We start from the raw sequence: 22,685 nt of genomic DNA, 5'->3' as shown, positions 1-22,685 counted from the left end.
TCATCAGTGAAACTTACTATCTTTGTGTTTTTTATTCTGCTGGGACCATATGCAAATGATCAGGTATGTGTTCAGCACTGGCTGAGTGGAGACTCTGGGCAGAAAAGGTGAATGTGTGTGTGGAATAGAAGGTTCTGAGAAAATCCAACACAGGGAGTGTTAGAGCTGGCAATGGCTCCTTGTAGCTGGAGTTCTGGGTGCCTGGAGGCAGGTGATGGTGGAGGTGTGCCCAGGAAGAAGGTACCACTCTTGCTGTAACTGGCTCTTGTAACTCTTTGGCCTTCCCGGAACCCAGTGTGACTCCAGGGCAAGGAATCTATCACTCTGCACTGACAGGCAGGCACTGGTACAGGTCTAAGGGACAGATGGAAGAGGCGCCTATGAAGCCACACTGGATTTATATAGTGAAGGATGAGGAGTGAAGGATCAGTTAGCAAGTTGGGACCCTCCCAAGCCCCCCAGGAAGTCAACGGTGATCACTGGGGCTGCTGCCACACCTCCCATCATGTTCCCCAGCTACCTTGGATGCACTGGGATTGGCTGGTCTCTCTTGAGGACATTGTATCTCTGGGTCAAGCCATTGGAAGGGGGAATGGTGGATGTCATTCCTTGAAAGGTTGGGGGGCTTGTATCAGAGTCAGTGGTGAGGGGGGTGAAGGGGTGGGACCATGTGATTCTGCCCAGTGATACTCTTTTCTGAAGAGGGCAGTTCCCCCAGACAGTACCCCTTTCTTCCTAGCACCTCAACCCTACCCCTCTGCCTCCTTTATTCTTTTTTTAAAAAATATGTTTTTATTGATTTCAGACAGAGGAAAGAAGAGGGAAAGAGAGATAGAAACTTTAATGATGAAGGAGAATCATCCTCTGACCGGCCGCCTCCTAAATACCCTTTACTGGGGATCAAGCCCAAAACCTGGGCATGTGCCCTGACTGGGAATTTGACGGTGACCTCCTGGTTCATGAGTTGATGCTCAACCACTGTGCCACACTGGCTGGGCCCCCTCCACCTTCTTAATCTTTCACTTCTTCCTCCTTCACCCCCTATTGCCAGTTGCCCAAATTCCACCTCAAATGTATTAATTTAAAATTTTAAAATTAATTCAGGTTTAACTAAAGAATTTGGGGCTTTCTGGGAGTGTAACCAAGCTAAGGGTTGACTCAGTTCACCCAGCAAAGGGCTCTGCTCTCTCTAACTCATGTAATCCTCAGGTGGGAAGCAGGAGCTCACCTTGCAGCTCACCAGCCTGCCCCTCCCCTTGGGGGATGAACTCCAAATGGGATTTAGTGCTTCTGTTTGGGGCCCTCCTCCCAGCCATCTGCTAGGGAAGCTTCAGAGACCCCAAAAGCCTGGGCCCAATTTTCTGAGCTCTGTAGTTTTTTATGAGGCTCTGAGGAGTCTTCATCCAGGCTGGAGGTGTCCCTTTGCAGAGGCCAGAGGGAAAGATGAAGATTATAGGGGTGAGAGAGAGATTTGCAATGGCTGAGCCAAGTCCTTCTTGTTCAGCCCTACCACTTTGAGCAGCTTCTGTCCAGAATCTCACGCTGGAAGTCCCTCTCACCTTCCCAGATAATGGGTGTGTGGTCCCAGTGTCCTTCCAGCTGGGAGCCCTGAGGGCAGTGGCCGTTCTCCCTTATTTTTGAGGCCATCACTTGGCTCAGGGCCTGTAAATACAGTAGGTGCCCAATATATGCAGTGTGGAACTGTGCCCAGCACACTCTCTCTGTTCGGTCATCCATCAGACAGCCAAGGACCCTGGGGAATGGGGTTCGGGGCGGTGGCCTGGTGGGGCGTTGGGGGGGGGGGTGCGCGGAGGCCTCACGGGGAGCAGTTGGGAGTCCTCCTGCCTGGGCTGCGGCTTTTCACCCCGGGGCGGCAGCCACGCACCAGGAGGAGGAAGTGTCTGCAGCCTGTGCCCATCACCTGAGCGGCACCGGTGGGTTGGATAACAATTATTGGGAGAGGTTAAAAAAAAAAAAAAAAAAATCATTATCAAATAACTACAGCCTGAAAAAGTTGGCGGGCGGGATGGAAAACACGGCCTGGATCACGCTGTGGCCGCCGCCGCTCCCGGCGCGCCGCGCCGCGGTAGCCAAAAATGGGAGGAAGCACATCTGTAACACATTTATGTGATGTTCACCTTTGAGACCGCGCGGCTGGATGGAGGCGGTGAGTTCACCCGAAAGGAAAAACTCTTTAAGAGGTTTTCCTTAGGGGACCTGTCTAGAGCGGGCGGCCGCGGGGCCGGGCGGCGGGGAAGGGCGCCCCCTGCCTGGCGCGGGAGGAGCTAGGGCGCGAGCAGGGGTGCGGCGGGATGGGTAAGGGGGTGGGTGCCGACTCCCTGAGTCTGTTTCCCAGTCTGTACAAACAGGTGGCTGGATTTTAAGGACCCTTCCATTGAGCACATTCTAAGAATCCCTCTGGTGTGATTCTATATATGTCACATATAGAGGGAGAGGGACCAGCCCTTGGGTGAGGAACAGGCAGGGAGGAGCCCTCCTTATGTCCCTTGATTGCCAGGCCCCTGTCATTGCCTTCCCAGCCCTCTCTGCATTCCAGAGCCAATGACGTCTTCTGGGTGAGGGTTTGTCTTCTGAGCAAGGCCAAATCCATCTTCCTGAACAGTCGGTGCTCAGTTCAAGAAAATGATAACAAAGAGCCCTGCTTCTCAGGGGAAGAGGTGACCCTGTCCCTCCAACATTCTTATTTCTAGTGTTCTCACTTCTTGGGTCTTCAACATATCCCTCCCTTCCTTAGGCCCTAAACATCCCTGTCTCCCCTAAGGCCCCTTTGCCCTGATACTTACTACCTCACCACCTTCCCTCTGGGGGTCTCCTTCCCAGAGTGGGAAGCATGTGGCCGAGCTTTCTTCATTCCCCTTCCCCAGTCACTTTGAAGTTGGTCCATGTTTCCTCACCCTCACATCCTAGGGGCTGGTTTTGCCTCCAGAGCAAAAGCACATTTCAGGCTGACTGAGGCTTCCAAAGAGCCTCTGAACTCTTCAAAGTTAGAGTTTTTAAAAAGTGAGGTGGGCTGTGGAGGGCTGGAGAGATGCAGGAGTGAAGTGCAGGGACTTCTCCCTGGTATCTACAAACACACACACACACACACACTCTCTCTCTCTCTCTCTCTCCCCCCACTTGTCTAAGAGTGGGGTAGAGCTGGAGCTCTCCCAAGGCCCAGGATTTCTACCCATAATGTTATGTGGTTCCAAGCCTTTGCCCACCAGGGGACAGAAAGCACTGGAAAGATATTGTTAGGTGGAGCCAGAAGCATCGACCCTCCCTTTGCACAGATCGTGATCAAGTGCTCACTTCAAAATAGTTAAGATGGCAAATGTTATGTGTATTTTGCCATAAAAAATTAAAAAAAAAAAAAGCAGAGCAAGGATTTGAACTTGGGTCATTTGGCCCTAGAATCTGTGCTCTTATCTCTGCACTGTTCTGTGTGCCTAGAAGATGCTCGATAAGTATTTGTGGAAGGAATGCATGGGAAATGAATGAGTGACTTCAGGGGCTTTCACACATGTCACTTTTCCTTCCACTCCCTGGCACCTTGGTGTTCTCATCTTACCCACGGCCCTAGGCACATGCGGTCCTCATGTGTGTCTTCACAGCGGTGGTTTGTGAACACCTGTCTGCATTTTCAGCTGTCTCTCTCCTTCCCTTGTGTTTCTCAGCCCTCCCTCAAGCACCTCCTGGGTAGCACTGCCCTGCCTGCTTGTGGGGGCAGCCAGACAGCTGAGGCACCAAGGGATGGCCTCTTGGGGCTGCCACACCTCCTCTCTTCCCTCCTCGGGTGTTGCTTTTTCATGCATACCTCGCCTTCTCCATGACCATGATGTGAGGCAGAATCTGAGAGATTCCGTGGCCCTTCAGTGCTGACTTCTTTCCTAGATCTCAGAGTTCCGGTCTGGTGGGTTAGTAAGACTGTTGGGATTTCATCTGGCCCATTCCCCTGAGTTTTGGTTGCACCTCTGTTAAAGTTGGGAACTCAAGGGTCTGGCTCTCTGAGCCCCACCTGACTGTGGGAATCCTGTTTCTGGGTAACCAGATGAGATCATCTCTTCCATCTCTGGTTAGAGTTTGGCCAACGCAGCCCTGGGCCATGCTCATCCTCTGTTGCTATTGTAGAATTTCTCTCAATTAAACCCAAGTCAGCTCTGCCTCTCTGTTCACTGCATCTTCTCCTTACATGGCCAAGATGCTGCATAGGTTGGGAGGACTGGACAGAAGTTCGGGGTTAGTTAGATCTGGGCCAGCCTTGAACTCCTGGACTCTGGACAGGTCCACAGGGATGGTGAGGGGACTTGGGAGCTGGCTGGCCTATAGGTGATTGGTGATTAGAACTCCAGGCCCTAGCCCTCCTAGGGTGAGATGCAGAGTAATGTTTGGTCAGGAGGTGGTCCTTCACACGGATGGGCATCTGGGAGCAGGAGCAGTGGGAGGAGGGAGGAGTAGCCTAGCACTGAATGAACCTGAGGATGGGGCTCTAGTGTTCAGGAGGGGCATGGATGGCCAAGTATGGAGAGGTCCTTAAACTGCCAAGGGTCCTGGGCAGGTTGACAAGGGTGAGATGGAACCCAGGGTGATGTAGGCTCAGGGCTGGAGGCTGAGCTATACCATGGAGCCCCCAGGAGGGTTCAGGACACTTGGAACTGTGCCACAGGTCAGACAGAGCTCACAACTTGGGGGCAGCAGGAGGTCTTTACTTGAGGGGGAGGATGAGGCAAAGTCCATTTCTACAGCAGATTCTCTCACTTTGCAGATTCTGGGTCATAAGTAACCCAGAGCTCCTAATTCAGGGACCAAAGCAAGCCCCTTAGCCCAGCCACCCCAGCCGCCCCAGCAGCCCCAGCAGCCCCTCAGTTATCTATTCTGTGAATTATTTGCAGCTCCCTGTCCCTTCCCTGCAGTCAGAGGGAGCTCAGGACAAGCCAGCTCACTTCCACTTGCCTTATTAGGCCCCATGTGGACATGGAGCCTGACACTGGCAGGACAACTGGACATGACTGGCATTGACTGCACTAGGCCTGCTTCTCCAGTCCACTCTGGACCCTGAGCTGTGTGGATGACTGAGGGCCCACCTGGGCTTGCTTTTCTCCACCTCACTTTTCCCAAGAGGCTGGTTCTGGCACCAACTGTCACCAAATGGTAAACAGCCCAACACAACCCCCCTAAGAAACTTAAGATAAGAGACACCCCTGTGGGGAAGGAAGAAAAAACCTAACAGGAAGCCAAGTGGGTAAACCGTTACTGGCATCGGTGTAAGGGTTGTGTCTCTCTTTCCCAGGCAAGAGAGCCTGTGCCTTTGGCTCCCAGGCTGTCGTGGTGGGGAGCCACAGAGGGCAGATCTCTGTGTACCTGGGGAGTGGCCTGAGGAGCAGAATCACCAAGTGATGCAATTTCCTCCCTTGATCCTCTGGGTCCTGCTAAGGTCCCTCTATGTGGCCTCTCCTGAGGGGCATTCCTGAGGGGCAGGCAGTCAGGAGGCAAAGTTACCAGGAACAGAGACCCTAAGGTCAGACAGGATCTCTGAGAAATGGCTGAGTGCCCTTGGGAGGTACTTCGCTCTCCTGAGTGCCCTGACCTTTCTGAATGTGTCCCCTAAACCGTGCAGTGGTGATAAGAGTGCTCACATCATGGGGTTGTTGAGAGGACTCACCAAGATAATGCAGGCGAAGAGGTTAGCACAGCGCCTGCCAGACCGTGAGCGCCAATAAAGGGCACCTGCGGTCCTTTCCAGCCATGGCTGAGTGCAGCTTGGGGGCTGGAGACAGACTGGTTGGTGCATTTTGCAGACCTGGAATCTGGTGGGGCAGGTCTCTTGGAGAAGCCCCCTACCTGAACACCATCTTATCGGAGAAAGAGAGGACAAGAGTATCTTAATCATAACGAGAGAAGTAGGAATCAAGCACTTCATGTGCTTGGTAATTCAGTTCACCAGCATTCATTAAGCACCAAGTGTCTGTGGGATGAGAGGTTAAACAGATGGCAGAGCTACCCAGGATGTGTCCTCAACTGCTCACTGTCTGATGGGAGACTAGAAACAGGATACTCTAATACAGGCTACAGTGGGGGCAACGAGGACAGAGGAGGGCTGTGCATTCACGGGGGGGGGGGGGGGGGGGGGAGTGAAAGAAAGGAGGGAAAAGGGATATAGGCCTTGGGAGGTGACTGGAAGGGAGCAGGGAAGAGAGGGTGTTCTAGGTACAGGGGAGAGTGCAAAGGGCTCAGAGAAGCAAAGGAGAAAGGAGAAGGGTCCTCGGCGCCAGGGTCACCAATTGCCCTCCCCTGGAGCTAAAGGGAGTGAAGAGCAAGCTATAGGCCTAGACAGTATGGAAACAGACTGAGGAAGGGGCTTCTAGGCCCACTCCATGCCCCTTTCTCCTCTTTCTGCTCCTGGAGTCAGCCTCACACTATCTTTTTTCCAGTCAGTGCCTCCTCTCCCTGAAACTGCAGGAGTGTGCACCGTCATGGTAGAAGTCCTCAGTGAGCTCCAGAGTCCCCTAGACCTGTGGAGGGGTGATGGCCACCCAGGTCTCCCTAGCCAGAGAATCTCACCTGCTAGGTCGTCTGAAGAGCTGATCCCAAGGACAGCAGCTCCTGTCGGGCTCTAGCAAAGGCACCCAATTGTCTATCCCTATTACATTCCTTTGGTCACTCATTCATCTCGCCCACTGGCGCTCACCCCTGAGCACCAGACACCATATACCTGCTGCCCCCAACCCCTCTGCCTGGATGTCTCCAGGGTGTGCCCAACTCCCCAGGTCCCCACTCAACTCTCTTTCTTTCTCCTCTCAGGAAATGTCACCATGCTCCACCCCCTTGCTCAGTCCAGAAACCTGGGAATCCTTGACATTTCCCTCTCCCTCACCATCTCCATGGCCACCACCCCTGTCTCAGCTGCCATGCTCCATTGTCTGGACACCTGTAGTGGTCACAGCACCTATCCACCTTCCCCACAGAGTAGCCAGAGTAATTTTTTAAAATGTCAATCAGATCACGTTTTTCTCTGCCTAGAACTTTTTAATGGCTTTCAGTTAGACTTAAGATGAAATCTGAATTCCTTGCTACAGACAACAAGGCCTTCCATGACATATCTATATGTGTTTTTTCATATCCCACCCCAGCAGACTGTAAGCTCCATGAAGGCGTGAGGACAGGGCTATTTTCACTCACTTCAAAATGCCTGGCACATAATTGGCACTCAGTAAATATTTGCAGATCTCTTTACTGACGTGCTCACTCATGCACTCACTCATCTCACAGCTATTCACCCAGCCCCTCCTTGGCGCCAGGTCCCACACTGGTTTGGGGAAACCGAGGTGAATCAGAGGGCTGTCCTAGCTTGCTGGTGTTCCCAGGCTGGAGAGCAGAGTGACACAGAGCACCCAGCCCAAATTTCAATGCTCTGAGCACCAGAATCACCCTTACTTAGCAGGCTGTGGCTGTCTGGTCCTCTGTGAGGCAGACGTCAATACTGCAGGGCATAGGGGAGAATCCCAACCCTCTATATTGCCCTCAGCTGACACATTACAAAGAACTTCGCACTTTCCCCCACAGGACCCTCATATAACCCACCTCACTGATTATGCAGGTGAAGAAGCTAAGGTTCAGAGAGGGCAAGGGATTTGTCCAAGGTCGCAAAGGTAATAACCGCAGGAGCCAAATTGTATTGAATGTTTACTGCGTGCCATGCCTAGATCTGATCATTCTGTGTGTGTTTTTACAATGAATGCTCACATACTTATACCCTGTGAGGTAGATAGTGTTATTTTTAAGTGCTTAGCTAGGAGGCTGTTTGTATACAAGGTTGGACACAGCATCTCAGGCAGTCTTTTCTGTTTTCCATTGGAAGTTTCTAGAAGGCAGTGGTGATGTCCAATGGCCTTCTCTGAGGTCTGTTCTGTGAGAGGAGGTGACCTAGTGCCATGGAGAGAGAATGAAGGCTGAGATCTAGAGGGGCCCAGAGATTTAGGGAGGCCAATAAATACAACTTTTCCCGTCCCAAGTTCAGAATCCAATTGACAGAAATGTGCAGGAGTTGGACCCTGCCTGGAGGCAGCTGGTTAAAATGAAGCACGCCCAGAAGGGACTAAGGGGGCATGGTCATCTCCTGCCCCCAAACCCACTAACCCGGTGAGTCTGTCCTTTTCCCTGGGGGGAAGGAAGTAGATGGAGAGCAAGAAGTGAAAAGGGGATGCCCTACTCTCAATGAAACTTCAGGGGTGAGGAACAAGTGCTCCCCCAATATATAGACTACCCAGCACTCAATAAATAGTAGCTGTTATCCTGTTTCCAGCTTTGCATGGGCTTCCTTGACCACCTACATATATTATTATATATAATGTATAATAGTATTACCTATTACATAACATATAATAGTATTATTCCCTAAATGTATTATTCTACCCATTATATTATTCTTAAAGTCCCTTCCGTGTGGGCAGTGAGATGCTGATCTGAATGAGGCTTTCTGCCTCTCTGTTTGCATTTGTGCTGTGATATGTGCTAGAAAATGCAATTTTGATCTTGGCGAATTTTCTCAAAACATATTTGAAATCCATTTTCCCTTCTCTCACTTCAGTTGCAGAAGGAATTAAGTCCCAACTGTTTCCCTTTGGTGGCCTGGCCATCAGGGGGCTGGGTTTGACGCAGGCGCAGGCTCCGCTTACTGTGTTATGATGGGAAAGAGCTCGCGAGGCCTGTTTCTCAGCCAGTAAATGGAGGCCCCAGTACTTACTCTTTTTTCTTGCTTTCTGGTACGGTCTAATGTTTGTTTCCCCGTACCCCCACCCCAACTTCAGATATTGCATTTTAACCTCCAATGTAATATTTGGAGGCGGGGCCTTTGGGGTGATTAGGTCACGAGGATGGAGCCCTCATCAATGGGATTAATGCCCTTTTAAAAGAGGCCCCCGAGAGCTCCCTTGCATATGAGGGCTGTGCATGAACCAGGAAACGGGTTTTCACCAAACACTGAATCTGTGGTGCCTTGATCTTGGACTTCCCAGCCTCCAGACTGTGATAAATGAATTTCTGTTGTTTATAAGACATTCAGTATGTGGCATTTTTGTTATAGCAGTCAGAATGGACTAAGAGATGGCATGAGGCACACGCTAAATAATACCCATGGGCAGTATACATGTGTTAGCCTGTCTGCTCTGCACTTTTTCTTGCTTCTTCTAACAGACCCAGTTCTCCTGGCCATCATGATTGGTCCAAGGGGCTGTCACATGATGCTGTCACATCTTCTCCTGGGACTCCAAAATCTAGAGTGGAAAGAGCAAAACCCCTCTTGTGTTCTGGTCATAGAGCTTGCAGAAGTGAGTCCAAAGTTACCAATGGCCACGTACCCTGCCTCACGGAGCTAGGGTCTGCCAGGAGAGTAAACCAGGCAGGCCCACTGCAAGAGACAGAGACTAGAGGCAGAGTCTGAATCGCGCAGAGCCCTCCCTCCAGTGGGTCAGTACCTCCTTTCCTGACCTACATTTGAATCAATGGAGCCAATAGATTCCCCATTTTTGCTTAAGCTATTCCAGTTAGGTTTCTGTCACTTGCATCGAAAGTTTTAACTACTGCCCTTTTGGGAAGCTCTACAGGAATATAAGCACCACGAGAACAGGGACTTTGCATTGTCACCTGCTGTCACTTCTGCATCCATAACAGCTCTGAGCTTGTGGTAGGTACTCAATAAATATTTGCTGAATGGATGGTTTCCATTGTTAGAGTGGCCTTATCAGAATAGAAGCCCATGTTCTACATGATGCCACCTGCCTTGTTTCATCTCCTTTCTTTCCTCTTTTCTCACTTTCTTCTTTCCTTCTGCAGCCTGGTCCCCAGCTAGCATGCTGGCACGCAAAAATCAGGTCAGACCCAAGGCTTGCCTTCCCAGAGCTTGGATTCTGGGTAGGAGAATAGGATGGAATTCACATGCCCACATGAGAAGTTAGATTGTAAATGTACCCTTGAGGCACCAGTTCAACATGTCAGGGCTCAGAGAGGCAGGAAATTCAAAGTAAGTTTCTCGACAAGTCTCTTCTGCTCCATGGGCTGAAATCCCTGCTTCATGGACTTAGAGGGGGTTATAGCTAAAAGAATGAGGTGGGGCTTGGTCAACTAGGAATATAGTCAAGGGAGCTAAGGTTTTAAGAGGAGGCTCTGTGTGTGTGTGTCCACGCATATGTGTGTGTGTGTGTTGGGGGGAGGCATGCCCTCTTGGGGACCCTCAAGCTGATTTGTCCATCTAAAAACCCTGACACTATCGTGATAGGGAGAGCAAGACCTCCAACTCAGAAAGCTCAGGAAGCTGGAAATAAAGAGGAAAGGATGGCAGCCAGCGTGGTCCCTTCTGGCCCTTCAGCGGCTCTGTGTGGATTTGGCCCCAGCTCTGTTCTGGTCATTCCAGCCCTGGCCTCTCTCTTTGAGTTATTAGCTGTGGGATTGTCAGATGGCGAAATGAAGGTTCTTAGCATGCCTGGGAGGTTGCAGGAATTCATTTCACACTTGACTATTTTTTCTAACACCTACTAATGTCCTTCATGTTGGGCCCAAAGTTCTGGCAACTCTCTTCTTACAAAATATTCAGGGATGGGGCCTGGAATTCCTCCTGCAGTGGCCAGTCATAGGCCTGCAGGCAGGTGGGTTAGGCAGGGAAGACTTGGGGGCCTGTGCTGGGAGCCAGAGCGGGGAGAAGGGGTGAGTAAGGGGATCAGGATTCAGTTTCCCTGAGAACAGCTCCGGGCTAGAGAGCCTGGCTTCCTCGGCAGTTACTGCTATTCTCTGAGACTCAGTTCCACCGCCTGTAAGATGGGCTAATTCATCCTTCCCCAACGGCTTTAATAAGGACAAAATGAATCATGATGCGGATGCTAATGTCAGGGACAGTGGCAGTCCCCTAAAAGAGATGGATATGAGCAGCCAAGTCTCTCTTGAATCCCTCCGCAGAAAGTGGAACAGAGACGCTGTTTTCCTGGCTAAGGTTTCTCTGTCAACTTGGCCAGAGTTTCCTTCCCTGGTGTTTCTGTTGAAATGTTATAATTCACAGGGATTTCCACTGCCCGACTGACTAGTTGTTAAGCAGGACCTTGTTTGATCCTTTCTGATAATAGGACCCCAATCCTGCCTTTCCTCCTTGCTGTCATTTATTCCCTCTGTTGTTGGGGATGGGGGGGAGGGGGTCAGAGGCAGAGGCAGGCCCTGGTGGGGGCAGTTGGGCAAACTGCACTGACCCCCACTGGAGTCTGACCAGCAGCTCCCCATGGGCTACAATTTTGTCTCAATTTTCTCATCTCCCCAAAAAGCTGAGAACTCAGCCTCCCTGATACGAGGGTGAGATATGTGTAGGTTGGGGGTGAGGGGAAGGCTGCGCAGAGGGAACAGCCAGGAAGAATGTTCAGAAGCTCTTCCTGTCCCTTACCCCCTCAACAGTATCTCCAATGCCCGCCCCCCAGCCCAACCTTTACAGGGGCTCAAAGGAAGCATCTAGAATGCCCATGCTTATCACAGAGAAAGGCAACAGACCCTGTGTGAATGTCACAGACCTTCCCAAGTTCCAATCCAGAAAGCCTGTTACATGAAAACTGCTTGAATTCTGACAGTGTGATGAAGTGATTGAGTCTCCGCTACCTTTCATGGCAGAAAAGGACTGTCATGACCAGCCATGTGGAGTGACATAAGTCATGCCTCACCTATATCAGGTATCCCCTAGGGGTGAACATGAGGTTGCAACCTACACGTGACCAAGAGGGGAATGACCAGTGGACATTGTCCTGCAGAGCAACAATGTGCCAGGTGGGGCAGGTGTGTGAATGGTCCTACCTGGGTGCATCATCGTAAGGAATTTAATAGCAATAATAAAACTGACTCAGACTCAGCCTGCTCATATGATCACCGTGTGCCGGCGATTTTAAACCATGTCAGTGATAAGACATTCCTGGCACTGGGATAGCAGGCACCTCTACCTCTTGCTGTGCCACAAGGGTACAGGTCCCAGGGAAGCTGCAGGTGACTCTTCAGCTTGTGCTCAGTGCTGGCCCTCATTCTGACTGATTTCCATCTCAACTGCACAAGGTTGACATGGAAATGAACTTGGAGGAGTCTGGGGACACAAAGAGGTCAAAGTGGCAGCCCAGAAGTCAAGGCTTTTCTCTGCTTGTAACTCTCTAGGCAGTTCCCAGACTGACAGGAAAGAGAGATACAGGGAGCAGGCCCTGCAAGAGTCTGGGCTTTGTAATAATCACAGTGGGAAACTCTTGGACGGTTCTAGGCAGAGGAGGCCATGATCTGATTTATGTTTGGGATAAATGGGATGATTCAGGAAGCTGAACATGGGAATAGGCTCTAGTGAAACTTCAGAACATTCTTTCGTTCTAGCTACAAAGTGTATTTGGTATCTGCTGTGTGCCAATCCCTGGGCCAGTTCTGGGAGGCATCGGCATGAGTGAAGCAGACAGGTCCCTGCCCTCAGGGGGTGCACGACCTGGAGGGGGAGGAAGACATTAATTCAATAATCTCACCAACATTGACACCAGTGCTGGAAAGAGACATGCAAGAGTCCTGGGGCATCAGAGAAGGCTTCCTTGAAGGATGGGTTTCAGCAGAGATCTCAAGACACAATGAGGTAATTAACTAGGTACCAGAAAAGCAGAGCGGGGATGTTGTCCAGAGGCCTGGAGGTGAGAGGGGATGGGGGACTTGGAGAAGCTGAAATAAGGCCAGTGTGGTTGGGAGTGAGGGAATTAGGGTGACCATGAGCTGGCGAAGGCTTGGTGAGGGTAGGGCAGGTTTAGGAGCTCTATCTTTATCCTGTGAAGGCTTTCAGCCACAGGAAGGACCTCTGATTGGAGCTGTGTGTTTTGTTTTCTTTAAGATATAATTGACATATTAGTTTTAGGTGTACAACATAATGATTCAATATTTGTATATATTGTGAAATGATCACCATAAGAAGTCTAGTTAACATCCATCACCTCACATAGCTACAAAAAATTATTTTCTTGTGATGAAAACTTTTAAGATCTATTCTCTTAGCAACTTTCAAACATGTAATATAATACAGTATTTATTAACTGTAGTCACCATGTTGCACATTACATCCCAGCACTTACTTAATAGCTAGGAATTTGTACTTTTTAACCAGTCTCACACTCTGCTCACCTCCTTCCCCATTGGAGTCGTGTTTTACAACATGATGTAAATGAGAACAAGACAGCCGAAGCCAGAGGATCCAGCACGGGCCTGGCTGACCCACCAGGAGCCACTGGCAGGGCAACTGGAAGTCAGACTGCCAGGCGCCAAGCGGCACAGCCACACAGCTGTGGGAAAGGTATGGCTGGGGTGGCGTGTGGTCAGTGCAGCAGGATCCGTGGCCATGGCTCCCAGGGGGCATCAGGGGGCAGCCGGGCCCTCTGGCATGAAGGCGCCAAGAAATGTGACTTGTTCCTTTTACATGCACAGTGACCACAGCCTTTGCTCTTGATAAGTAGATTATGTTGATTCATGGCCTAGGACTTCAAAATCACAAAACCACAGTCTGGCTCAGCGTATTTCACTGGGGAGTCAAGAGATACCTGGTCGTGATGGAGCCGCGAGTCTCCCCGTCTTAATCACAGGCAGCCCTGTCGGGCTGGCGCTGGGTTGCCGGCCTGAGAGAATGCTGTTTTTCTGCTTGGCTTGTTGGGCGCAAGCACCTTAGCATGAAAGAGCCACTGGAGACAGGAACTCTGGCTGGGTGCGGATGTGGGAGGGTTGTTGCTGTTGTGTGTGAGTGTGTTTAAAAAAATAACAGCTTTTTTGAGATATAACTCACATACCATCCATGTAAGCTGTACAGTGGTTTTCAGTATATTCAGAGTTGTTCAACTATTGCCACAATTTTAGAACATTTTCATGACCCCCAAAAGAAACCCCATGCCCATTAGCAGTTGTTCCCCATTCCCTCCCCCACTAATCTATCTGTCTCTATAAATTTGCTTATTCTGGACATTTCATAAATGGAATCATTCAACATGTGACTGGCTCCTTTCACTGAGCATAATGCATTCAAGGTTCATCTACGTTGTAGCCTGTGTGAATATGCCATTTCTTTTCATTGCAGAATAATATTCTATTGTATGGATAGACCACATCGTATCTATCCATTTGTCACTCAATGGACATTGAATTGTTCCTGTTTTCGGCATGAATAATGCTGCTGTGAACATTTGGGTACACATTTTTGTGTGGGTATATGCTTTTGTTTCTCTGGGGCACATACCGAGGAGGGGAATAGGAAGGTCATATGGTAGCTCTATATTTAACCTTTGGAGGAAAGGCTGTTTCCAAAGCAACTGCATCATTTATAGTCTTATCAGCAACCTGCGAGGGTTCCAATTTCTCCATATCCTCACCAATACTTTTTTAACAAGTGTGCTGGGATGACATTGGTTAATAAAATTATGTAGTTTTCAAGTGCAGCTCTATGATACATCATCTGTATATTGCACTGTGTGTTTACCACCCAAAGTTTAATCTCCTTCCATCACCATATAGTTGACCCCTTTACTCTTTACTACCTACCCCCCCAACACTCCTTATCTGTTATGTGTGTTTTTTACATTATTGCCATCCAGTTGGGTATGAAGCAACATTTCACTGTGGTTTTGATTTTCATTTCCCTGATGCCTAATGATGTTGAACATCTTTTCATGTGCTTATTGATCATTTGTAAATCTTTTTTTTTTTTTTTTTGAGAAATGTCTCTTCAGATCCTTTGCTCATTGTAAAATTGGGTTATTTGTCTTTTATTATTGAATTATAAGGGTTCTTTATATATTCTAGATTCAAGTCCCTTATCAGGCATATGATTTGCAATATATTGAGCAAGCTGTTTTGATCCCTGGAGGTCATCTTCTGTTTGGTGAATGTCTTGCTTTTTTCCCCCCTTACAGTGGAATTCCAACTAATAAATGTAGAAGGATTGATGGACTGGAAAATCACCATTTAGCAAGTGCTCCATAAGAATTGTTTTGGGTAAAATCATTAGTAGGTGTTAAAATTGGTGGACAAAAAGTATATAGAATCTCCCCCGCCCCTTACAGGATACTTATTAATAACAAAAGTGGAAATAGCAGCTTCACACTGCAGAAACTTGGCAGGCAATGTCATAATCAAATAGTCAAAATTAATATCAACAATATCAAGGAAAATACCGTGTGCCTCCTAGTATGATGCACGGAGAAAGATACAACTGTGTTTTTGTGGGTTTCTTACCAAAAATGAACCAAAAATGAATTTACTGATGGGGAAAACATCAGACAAAGCTAAGTGCAGGGGTGAACATTCTGTAAAGCAACTGACTAGTACTGTTTAAAAGTGTCAAGGATATGAAAGACAAAGACTAGGAACTGTTCCGGGTTAAAGGAGACTAAAGATTTGAGACAACTAAAAGCAAGGTGATCCTAGATTGAATCCTGATTCATAAAAAAGACATTAGTGGGACTACCTGGGAAATTCAAATAAGGTTTATAGGTTAGGTAATACTATTTCCTGATTTTGATAATTGTACTATGTAAGATGTTAACATTTAGATAATCTGGACAAAGAGTTCTTGGGAATTCTTCGTACCATTTTTGCAACTTCTGGGAAAGTCTGAAATTATTTCAAAATGAAAAGTTAAGAACAACAAAATCCTGCTTTCAAAGCTCCTTTAGTTTCCCATTGCCTAAGGAAGGAGGCCCAGTTCCTTAGCCAGATTGCTGCCAGCCTTGATGATCTTGCCCCAGCCCAACTGGAGTAGGCCTGTAGCTCTGGAGCAGGCAGGGTGAGGCTGCCCAGTGTCCTGAAGACAGCGGGGCACCGGGAGGAGTTCAGCTAGGAAGGGCTGGAGTCACGTCAATCACATCCTGGTGGGTGGGTTTGACATAGAGAAGCCAGCGGGCTGAGAAATAATATGCAATAGTCCAAGGGAGAGGGAATAAAGACAGAGGAGGGAACAGGCTCCAGAAATGTTTGAGAGGTGACATCAGTAGGACTTAGTGATGGAATATGGCAGAAGAACAGCGGGGGGAAGCAGGAGTGACTTTAAAATTCCTGCCACTGGGAAACTGAAGGCCAGGGATCAGGTTCCACTTGGGTGGCTGCCCCATGTGCGGATGTTTCACATTTGTTCCTTCAGATGTATTCTCCATGCCTCTCCACCTGCTCTGTGCCTGGAAGGCTGACTGCTGTGGGTTGCGTCACTTGTGCTCTCCCGGCTCCCGGTTGTGTTCAGCCAATGAAAGGCCAGCAGGTTAGAGGCCGGGCGGAGAGGGAGAGGTTGGGTGTCCCCCTAGCGCCCGCCCTTCCAAGTCTGGCAGCGGCTGCATTCGTCCAGCTGAGACAGCCCTTAGTCAGGCTCCGGCCGGCCTCCCCCCGCCCCCGCCTCCCCCCCCGCCCCCCCCCGCCTCCCCCCCCTCCCCCCCGTGCCCTTTCGTGCCTGGAGAAGGGTGTGTAGCAGCTAATCCTTAGGTGCCTCACCATCCCTTGTTCATTCTCTTAGCTCTCCCCTTTTAATTAGCCTCCTGATTAAATTTCTTCTGTTACCCCATTTGAGTGCTAGATGTTTCTTACCAGGTCCCTAACTAATACACTAGTTAGCAAAAATGCCTTCTCTGGATTTTGTCGTCACTGTTATTATTTATCTAACACTATAAATGGTTAGTCTTTGGGGGAAGAGAGATTGTTGAGATCTGTCTTCCCTTCACCATCTACACGGCGCCCCTCTGTCTCTAGCAGCCCTGTCTGTGCTATGTGACCCCTGCCCCAGGTCTCTGCTGATTGGTGTAGGGTAAGCACTTGACCCTGTTAATGGGGTTCTTCCCTTGGGTGTTTCAGTATGGGGAGATGTGGTCTTTGGTGGTGCTAATAAGCCTTAGACCCATAGCTACAGAAGATACCCCAAATCCTTCCATTGCCTAGACTAGTTCAAGCTGGTTTCCCATCGCTGATGCCTGAAGGATATGATGAATGCAGCTGTTCACTGCGTGGTGGTGCCATTCACCAGGTCCTAGTACAGGCGGAGCTCTGTACTGTATGCGTCCATCCCTGTGGGGTTGTGTTTTGGAGCCTAAAGTCTCTCTGGCTGGACACTGAGGTTTAGGAGTCCTCAGACGTAGTGGGGGGAATTGAAGCCATTGATGTGGGTGAGACCTGAAAAGGGATGAAACTTAGTATCAAGAGCCAGTCTTCCAGGTACACATTTCCCAGTGGCATTTGCTGCATTTGTTGCAGGAGCTGCAACAGCAGAGGTTCTCAGACCTCGCCGCACAGTAAGCCGGTCATTTTAGTTTTAATAAAATATTGATGCCTAAGCCCCACTTCAGACCAGTGAAATCAGTCTCCTTGGAGGTGGAGCTTGGGCATCAGTGTTTTATCAAACTCCCAAATGATACTATTGTGTAGCCAATGTGTAGGGGCAGCAACTGAGCCTGCAGGTTTTGAGGGTGTGTGTGTGGACCTAATTCGGGGCTGGCACTGCAGGGGGCTGGTGGCAGAGAAGATGCAGAAGGTGCATCCTCTGTGCTCAAGGATCCAGAGCAGGTGAGGAGCCTCCTACCCCTGAAACAGTAATGAAAGAACAATGCAGGGCAGCCCGTAATTAGCTCTGACACTGCGCGCTGCCCACTCTCACTGCTTTGGGAGTTCCAGGAACAGGGAGGCTGAGGGGACCGGAGAACCTACTGACTAATAATCCCGCAGTGAACAGTTTCCTGTTCCTCTCCTCCTTCAACTCTGTGGGGTCATAGAGGTCCATAGCTTGATTCCACTGAACTCATGGGCTTTGAAACATCTTTCTAACTGGGGACTGCTGGACAGATGTGAGTTCGTGGCTCTTGTCAGAGCAGAGGGCTTGCGATGGGGTTGTTGGAAAGGCCTCTCATAGGAGTGGCCCAAGGACCCCAGCCCCCTATCCCGCTCACTTTCAGTTTGAAGTGATCGTGTCTACTGCCGTGTGTAGGATGCAAATCCAACCAGTTCTGCCTCTTGTCTCTGTCACAGTGTCAGGGTCTATGGCTTTAGGTGCCTAGGGTTCTGTGCTGCTGCTGCAGCTTCCACCCCTATTGGTCTTTCTCCCTTTCTTCCTCCCAGGCCAAGATTGATTGAACTTCGCTTTTGAAGGGAGATCACTTTCCAGGAGCTCCCAGTCTGATGGGGGACGCAAGAACTGAGGATTATAGCCCAGGCTGAGCGGTGTGTCTTAGGCATTGATGGCGGGTTCCGTTCCAACCACCTCCTCCCCTTAGGAAACCCCTTTAAGGCTGTCATTCCCATCACCTCATCAGTGAAGCTCTTTCTGGCTCCTCCTGGTAGAAGAAGCTGCCCTTCATGTGTCCTCATGAGTCTGCTTTGTGCTTGCCCCCTCCCAGCATCTCCTTCCTACCCTACTGTGGTCTCCTTAGGGCTTCCCTCCCTGCCCCCTGGACTCTGTGAGGCCTGGATCTCTGCTCCACTCAGTTCTGGGTCCCGGAATGCAAGAGGCGCCAGAAACTGTGTCTGTTGAGAGGGCGAGTCCAGTACCAGTGTAGTGGGATACAAATGCATCGTTTTAAGAACCGGCACCAAATTCCCCTTAGAAAGAAGTTGTTTCTGTTTTGGAAAATTGATTAGACTTTCCACCGGAGAAAACAGGATCAGAGGGACTAGACAGTTCTGCTTTGACAGTGGATGTGATTTGAGGGGCGAGAAGATGAAGAAGGGGAATGCCAGGGCAGAGACAAGGAGGGAGAAAGGTTCTTATAATTGCAAAGCAGATCTCTCTGTCTCTCCAGCTGCTAGTGAACCTCTCCCCACACGAATGCCTGGTGGAAGTGGGTTTGGGATTTGCATATCTGTGAGGCTGTAGTGGAGAACTAAGACATCTTGAGCAAGAAGCTGGGACTGTCCCCAAACTGAAATTCAGTGGAAGCAGGGTTTTGGGTCATGGGCAGCCGTGGGATGTGACCAGTCTTGCTCACAGCTCAAGACTCCGCAGACATCCTGGGAAAGGAGCTCAGAGCCTTCCACCATCCACAGGCCGGAATGGGCTGCGAGTCTTGCAACATCAGCATGGCCCTGCTGACCCAAGCCTGCAACACCAGGGCGTCAGTCCCTTCGAACTTGGACTCTTGTGCTGGCTGTGGCAGCAAGGCTGGTGGCGCGGAGTGGCCTGGGTGCCTCCCGAGGAGCCCCATGGGAACTTCCCCTACCTGCCCACATCAGGAGAGGAAGAGCTATTCCAAAGGGTTGACTTCTACTCACAACTGTCCAGGTAACTGCTCTTGCTGCCTCCTTCCTTGACATCTGTTTGACCAGAGTCCCAAGCAAAGAAACAGAGAGGTTTAAATGTCTAAGATACAAAGAAATGTGGGATAAGGGGGTTTTGAAGCCAGATGGTAGCTCTAGAGATATTTCTTGGGGAATATTTTCCATTGGGTTTGCTAAGAAACCCACGGTAGCTTGAGCTGCAGACATTGACCAACCAGCACTGACCAGCCCTACATATTTCCTTTGAACGGACACAAACCAAGCAGGTTATCACTGTCCTGGGGGTCAGGCAAGGGTGGGCACACCCACCAAGCCCCAGGGTCACCCTGGCAACTACCTCTCTTCCAGTTCTCATTGAACCCAGAGACCTCTCAATTCTCCACAGGTGAGCACGTTCACTCACTCACTCACTCACTCACTCACTCACTCACTCACTCACTCTCTTAGCAAACATTCCCTAAGCGTTTCCTGTGTTCCAGGGCTGCGCTTGGCATGGACTGCTCAGACATGACCCCTTCCCTCTGGAGGTCACCAGCCAGCAGGGACATAGATGGGCATGGCAATGGAGAGTTATCATGCAGTGTGGAAAGGCACTGGCAGATTTGGCTGGCAGCCCTAAGACCACCGAGAAGGCGCCTAGCCCAGAAGAGGTGGGGCTGGAAGCTTCCTAAAAGAGATGAGAAGCCGAGTATTAAAAGATAATGAGGGGGAGTTAGCAGAGGTTCGATAGGCAGAAGCAAGAGCAGAGGTCAAGGCACAGAGGGGAGAGCCATGCCCCGTAGCAGTGGGGCAGCCTTAGGACCTCTGGCAATCCCTCTCACACCCTGTTCTGGTCCCGCTTTGGTGGGTAGGCACCCACAGGCCAGGGAGGGCCTGACCTGGTGGACCTCTGTCCCCCCTCTCCCCCCCAGCCTGCTGCCTCCCCCAAGGCCTTGCACAGAGCCTGCCGGGTGTCTTGCTCATGCACAAATGCCTCTCTAAGCTGGGCTCAGGAGCAGCTTCCTGTGGCACTTCCATCGTTGTGAACACGTCAGGGTCTGGAATTTCAGACACAGAAGCCAACTCTGGCTGGGTTAGACAGATAAGAAATTTATTCAAGGAAACTCCACAGCACAAAATTGCCAGGAAAGCCAAAGTACCAGAACCAGGAGAGGGACCCCATATCCCACTGCAGGACTGCTGCGGTGGGCACACCGGGCTGGCCCCCATGTATTCCCACACCAGGCACTGCACTAGCCTTTAGAAACTGGCTGCGGGAGCTGACCCCTGCCAGCCAGAGTGAATTCCATGTGGCATCTCTTTCCTGGGTCACCCCTTCCCACCCTGAGTCTTGTGGGTGTGTGATTGGTGGAGCCCAGGCCACATAATTAAACCCTAGCTGCAAGTGAGGTGGGAAGGTGGATGGCTGGCTTCTGTGAGCGAAGATGGAAACCCATAAGGTGGCGAATTATCCAGATGTTGGGGGAGCATTCAGGGGCTTTGTACAGGTAAAAGCATGCTATACAGGTACTCTATAACACAGAAGGTGGGGGGCCCTGCTGTCTAGAATGACTTGAGCATGACGGGCACCCCAAAGGCCTCCACAGGCCACTCTACTTCCTCACTTTCATTTGTCCTTTTGCTCATTCATTCATTTGGCCATTCATCAGTAGCAGTTCTTGTGTTCTGGGGGACCCTGTGCTGGGTATTAGGGTCTCTGAGATGAGTCACCCCTTCATTGCATACCCCTACACCACCCAAGGAGCTCACCATCTGGTGGGAGGAATAAGAGACAGGCAGAGAGTGACCCACTTCAGCTGTCAAATAGAGCAGTGGTGACTTATATTGTGGGATGACTTTGTGGAGGCTAGAATCGAACTGGGCATTGAAATGCATGTGGGATTTAGAGATGGATGGATGGATGGATGGATGGATGGATGGATGGATGGATGGATGGATGGATGGATGGATGGGAGAACATGAAACCCCAAGCAAAGGCCTGGAGGGGCCTCACGGAGTGTGTACAGGGAACTTTCAGTCAGCTTAATATAGTCCTGGTGGACAGGAAATAGGGTGTGCTTGCCATATGTCAGCAGTTCTCAGTAAGGAAGAATTGGGTCTATTTGGCCAAAACAAAGAGAGTGTGAAGTGATGAAGAGGGAATTAGAGAGGGGGAGGCAGATAGAGACGATTTTGTGTTGGGCCTCAACATATCAGGCCAAGGACTTGGTTGATCATCTAAGCAGAGGGAACTGTTTATTTCAGGCTCTGGGCAGGCTGGGGGTGGGATTTTATCTGGATTTGGGCAGGATCCCCTGCTGAATGCAGGGCTGGATGGCATGGGCTGAGGCCAGGAGCAGGGCCAGGCCCACACCCACCCAGGCCTCTACCACACAGCACTGGGCACAGAGTGGGCACTTGGGCACTTGCTTGTGAGCTGAGGTGAAGAAAGAAGGGGGCTGGGTCTTGGCACTGTGCTTTTTAGGTGTGTGGCAAACCCTTTCTGTTTCCTCACCCACTTCAAAGAGTGAATTGGGATGAGGCAGGGGAAAGCCTTTTGTAAACTGTACAGGGCTGTGCTCAAGTGTGAGAGGTCCTCCGAATCCAGGCCCTGGGCCCATGGAGTGTGGCTGGGCTTCAGCGCCTCCCAGGTCACAGGACTTCCTCCCATGTGGTGATGCAAGATGGGGGCAGGGGCAGGCTGAGACTGTGACTGCATTTTATAAACTGTTGCTATCAGCCAACCACAGTGTTTTCATGGAGCAAGGAAAGCCTGGTTCAAGTTGGCCGTTCCTATTATTAGACTGAAAAAAAAATCACTGTTGGGGAGACAGTCTGGGGCAGGAGGCCACTAGGCCAAGTGGCCACATTTTTTCTTCTGGAAGACACTCCAGCCCTGGCTGGGTAGCTCAGTTGATTAGAGCCTCATCCCGCTACACCAAAGTTGGGGGTTCGATCTCAGGTCAGGGCACACAAGGAGCAACCAATGAATGCATAATTAAGCGCAACAACAAATCTCCCTCCCCACCACCTTCCTCTCTCTCAAATCAATAAATAATATATATTTTTTAAAAGACACTCCAAAAAGGGCCCTGGGTGCTGACTTAACCTGGGCTGCCCCTCCGATGAGCACAGAACTTCCCCTCCATGCTTGCCCCTGCCTGGGTGGTCACCCTGATTTGCAATTCCTCTCCCTCTTGGGATTAACCTGAGGATAGAGAAAAGTCACCCAGGGCAGCACTGCTTTGGTGCCAGGGTGGCTTCCAGGCAAGTGGACACCTGTCTGCCCAAGGAACAAGACCACTTGGCACTGTGTATCTCTCTACCAAGGGTCTGGAGGTTTCCTTTGTGGTTTTGCATATGGCTCAATGGGCAAGGCAGGGGGAGAGGAGCCTAGGGCGAAAGGCCCTGAGGGAAGTAGTGTCCCCACAAGGCTTAGAGTC

Source organism: Miniopterus natalensis, chromosome 3, assembly GCF_054644295.1.
Source record: "Miniopterus natalensis isolate mMinNat1 chromosome 3, mMinNat1.hap1, whole genome shotgun sequence".
In the NCBI taxonomy this organism is placed as follows: Eukaryota; Metazoa; Chordata; class Mammalia; order Chiroptera; family Miniopteridae; genus Miniopterus; species Miniopterus natalensis.
The sequence above is the reverse complement of the archived record's forward strand: the minus strand, read 5'-3'. Positions refer to the sequence as shown.